This window comes from Oncorhynchus tshawytscha, linkage group LG10, assembly GCF_018296145.1.
Source record: "Oncorhynchus tshawytscha isolate Ot180627B linkage group LG10, Otsh_v2.0, whole genome shotgun sequence".
NCBI classification, from domain to species: Eukaryota; Metazoa; Chordata; class Actinopteri; order Salmoniformes; family Salmonidae; genus Oncorhynchus; species Oncorhynchus tshawytscha.
The window spans coordinates 35,030,799-35,035,744 of NC_056438.1; the positions used below are offsets into that span (position 1 = coordinate 35,030,799).

A 4,946-nucleotide genomic window follows, 5' to 3' on the forward strand; every position below is an offset into this window, starting at 1 on the left:
TATGAACTAGGTCCGTGCACGTTAAACTGCAGGACAAGATTATTTTTCAACTGGATTTTACAAAGGTGCATGACATGCAGGCGCTAAAAAGTTGTCAGGAGTGGGTTTCAAACCATGCCTATAGGGGAGTCTGCGACCTGAATGACTTAATGGTTATTTTCAATGCAATCGTGTTTTTTCTTTTTCTTTTAGGGTTTAACAAGGTTTCTCACCAATGACTTTAGATGTGGCCAGTTCGATTACCCTGCAGACTTTAAGAGTGTCTTCAGAATATGGCCATTTTGACATGAATTTAAAAATGCCTCAGATAGGACCAAAAAAGTGTCTGGAGCTATCCGTCAGGGTAAGAGTGACAACAGGTTTCCACATGTCAAAATGGGGGAAATCTTAGCAAATGGCTTAATGGTTATTCATGAGAATCGTGTTGTTGTATTGTTGAGTGTATCATGGGATCTCACCTGAAATCTGTGGCTTGACTACAAACCTGTAACCTATGCTACTGTGGCCTATAGAGCTAGAAGGATGGATAACCAGGTGTGTAAAGGTGTGAGGTGGGATCCTATCCCAAATGGACAACTAATCCCTATGTACTTGTGGAGATCTGAGAGGATATGATTGGTATAAGAAACACGACTAAACTTCAACCTCCGGAGGGGTCAAGAAAATTCCATTTCGTTGTCGGCAGGATTCGAACCTGCGCAGGAAGATCCTAATGGATTTCTAGTCCATCGCCTTAACCACTCGGCCACGACAACAGGCTTGTCAGCAGTGAATGGGCCACCAGGCATAGCCTACAGAAAGTGATAATTTTAAAACTGAAAGACTATGCAGTAACTCATTAACTCATTATAATGCAATAAAATCTAATGTTCCCTTCATTCATTTGTTGTTAAGGACAGCTGTTTTCTTATTTTCCTTGATCTTTGCTCAGCTCCAGAAGGTTTGCATTTGAGAGTGTTTATTATAAATTGTTATTTCATCATCTTATTATTACTGCTAAGAAGTATGACTCCTGAGAGGCACTAAACAACTGTCAGAAGTGGGATTTGAACCCACGCCTCCATGGGAGACTGCGACCTGAACGCAGCGCCTTAGACCGCTCGGCCATCCTGACTACAGCAAAGCACCTGGGTATCGGGTTAAAGAGTATGGGGTAAAAGTAGAAATAGGCACAGCCTTCTAAAATCACCACAGAGACCAGTAAATTTATGCACGATACCGACTTGCACTTTCAATAGTCATTTGTTTTTATCAATGAAAAACTCCAGTCATTGATTTAACCTCAATATGGCCTTCAATGGAAAAGAGTAGTAAATCGTCATTGAATGAACGCTAAACTGGCCTCAGAATATGGCCATTCTGATATAAATGATAAAATTCCTCAGATAAGACCGAAAAAGTGTCTGTAAATATCAGCAATCATCAGGGTAAGAGTGACAACAGGTCCACATGGGGGAAATCTTAACAAATGGCTTAATGGGTATTTTCAACGCAATCGTGTTATTATTTATTTTTAGGGTTTAACAAGGCAGCTCACCTGTGACCTGTGGCTTGACATTAGATGTGGCCAGTTCGATTACCCTGCAGACTTTAAGAGTGTCTTCAGAATATGGCCATTTTGACATGAATTTAAAAATGCCTCAGATAGGACCAAAAAAGTGTCTGGAGCTATCCGTCAGGGTAAGAGTGACAACAGGTTTCCACATGTCAAAATGGGGGAAATCTTAGCAAATGGCTTAATGGTTATTCATGAGAATCGTGTTGTTGTATTGTTGATGCACAATCGAGAGCATCCTGTCGGGCTGTATCACCGCCTGGTACGGCAACTGCTGCGCCCACAACCGTAAGGCTCTCCAGAGGGTAGTGAGGTCTGCACAACGCATCATCGGGGGCAAACTACCTGCCCTACAGGACACCTACACCACCCGATGTCACAGGAAGGCCATAAAGATCATCAAGGACAACAACCACCTAGCCACTGCCTGACCCCGCTATCATCCAGAAGGCAACTAATCCCTATGTAGGTATCAAAGCTGGGACCGAGAGACTGAAAAACAGCTTCTATCTCAAGGCCATCAGACTGTTAAACAGCCATCACTAACTATTATAATGGCTGCTGCCCTTCATTCATTGACTCAACTGTTTTCAGCCACTTTAATAATGGTTGATGGGTGTTTATTAAAATTGTTATTTCATCGCTTATTTTACTGCTACCTAATATAATGTTTACAAACTGTCACATTATTCATCTCCATAGACTATACGTATATACTGTACTCACAGTACCTATCATCTTAAAGACTGTATCCTTATGTAATAAATGTATCACTAGCCACTAACTATGCACTCCAGTCATTGATTTAACCTCAATACCTTCAATCTCAAATATTGAATATAAACTGCCTCAGAATATGGCCATTCTGACTGATATTCCTTGCCTAGACCGAAAAAGTGTCTGTAAATATCACAATCATTCAGGGTATATCTTTATGTACATGGCTGATTCTTTATCCCAATTACACTTGTGTCTATATTTAGTTTTTGGAATTTTACAAGCAGCTCACTTGACCTGTGGTTTTACTGCATTGTCCATTTTGACATGAACTAGAAGCACAAGCATTTCGCTACACTCGATAGGACTAACATCTGCTGAACCATGTTTTGTCAAAATGACAAATCTTAAAATGGCTTAATGGTTATTCATGAGAATCGTGTTGTATTATTGTTGAGTGTATCATGGGATTTCACCTGAAATCTGTGGCCTGTAACCTATGCTACTGTGGTTTAATAGAGCTAGAAGGATGGATAACCAGGTGTGTAAAGGTGTGAGGTGGGATAGATGGCCTGCAGTCCTATCCCAAATGGACAACTAATCCCTATGTACTTGTGGAGATCTGAGAGGATGTGTTTGGTATAAGAAACACGACTAAACTTCCACCTCAGGAGGGGTCAAAAAAATTCAATTTTACACAAAACAACTAATAACATGTAAAACCAACTCAGAAATCCCTAACAAATGGATTCTTGATAAAAGAATCTCCTAGACAAAATCCAGTACAAGTCAGCTACTCAGTAAACATAGTCTTTGTGACTCGTAAATGTTTTTTTTACCTCAGCTAGCATCAAGCTAACATACACTCTCACTCAATGTAAATCACGTTCTTCTCACTCCGTTCAACACAAAGCCAAAACAAAACCTTTCCTAACGTGATAATATCTGGACAAAGTTGTTAAATAGCATGTTATTACATATTGTGTATATATTTGAACGTTTTGAAGTGCTGTTACATACCTGTAATAGTAAAAGAACAGACACAGTTTACCTCTGTAAAGTTCTGGTCCTTATTCTGCAGAATGGTGAGCGCTTGGCCTGAACTTAATGTTTCTCCTGCTACAACAGTGCAACAGCGCCATCTATGGGCCTGATGGACTGCTGACGCTAAAGTATGTAGAAAATACCATTTAGATTCATTAAGACAAATACATAAACAATTTGGGGGTATAAATGGGTGTCTGTTTTTAGTGACTTTGTTTTCAACCCATTACACATGCACAATCGTACATGTGCATTTTAAAGCATTATTAAGATCCTTGAGTGTGGAACTGCAGGGCGTTTAAGCAAAAACACATGAATTTCACATGTGAACACGGGAAGTGTTCCCAAAACATGTTTTAATGTAATCTTATGTGAAGATAATGTGATAACATGTAATGCAACATGTGATTACATTAAACTACACTTGTGAAAATGTGATCACGTTGTGTTCCAAAATGAAATTTGTGCTCACATAAAATGTAAGTTGGAATCATGTGGTTTTTCTGTCAGGGCAGGAATATAAGATGCATTTTGATGTTATGTTTGATGTTACATGATCTTGAAAATGCAATGTTCTTTGAGGTTCTTCCATGTTCCTTTCCATGTATTTTCCATTTTACTTTCCCTCAGTCCTTTTCACTTTCCTTGGCAAAACAAGCTCTGTCTCCATCAAGACTTATTCAGCTTCTGATGGATTTTAAACCATTCAACAAATAGTTTTATAATGAAGAGTAGACCCAACTAAACACCCTGGATTCTTTACACACACACATTGAAGGGCAAAAATCTCAAATTTGGACTCATCAGACCAAAGGACAGATTTCCACCAGTCTAAGGTCCATTGCTCGTGTTTCTTGGCCCAAGCAAGTCTCTTCTTATTATTGGTGTCCTTTTACTAGTGGTTTCAATGGAACAATTCGACCATGAAGGCCTGATTCACGCAGTCTCCTATGAACAGTGCATGTTGAGATGTGTGTGTTTCTTGAACTCTGTGAAGCATTTATTTGGGCTCCAATCTGAGGTGCAGTTAACTCTACTGAACTTATCCTCTGCAGCAAAGGTAACTCTGGGTCTTCCTCATGAGAGCCAGTTTCATCGTAGCGCTTCATGGTTTTTGCGACTTCACTAGAAGAAACTTTCAAAGTTCTTGAATATTTCCATTTTGACTGACATTCATGTCTTAAGTAACGATGGACTTGTTTCTCTTTGCTTATTTGAGCTGTTCTTGGCATAATATGGACTTGGTCTTTTACCAAATAGGGCTATCTTCTGTACACCATGCCTACCTTGTCACAAAACAACCTATTGGTTGTTTCCAGGTATTCCAGGTGACTACCTCATGAAAATGTTTGAGAGAATGCCAAGAGTGTGCAAAGTGGTCAAGGAAAAGGATGGCTACTTCGAAGATTCTCAAATATAAAATATATTTTGATTTGTTTAACACTTTTTGCTTACTACATGATTACAATTGTGCTATTTCATAGTTTTGATGTCTTCACTATTATTCTAAAATGTAAAAAATTGTAAAAAAATAAAGAAAAACCCTTAAATGAGTGGGTCTGTCCAGACTTTTGACAGGTACTGTAAATATTGTGATATTACAAATATGGTACAATCCAGGGGTGCAAAG

At 39.0% G+C, this 4,946-nt stretch overlaps 2 non-coding genes across 2 annotated transcripts; both read right to left on the minus strand.

Annotated features, from left to right (window-relative positions):
* Nucleotides 1-673: 673 nt before the first annotated feature.
* Nucleotides 674-755, minus strand: trnas-aga. The gene has a single exon. It is a non-coding gene; the product is annotated as a tRNA-Ser (tRNA).
* A 276-nt stretch (nucleotides 756-1,031) lies between these two features.
* Nucleotides 1,032-1,114, minus strand: trnal-cag. Its single transcript has one exon. It is a non-coding gene; the product is annotated as a tRNA-Leu (tRNA).
* Nucleotides 1,115-4,946: the final 3,832 nt, after the last annotated feature.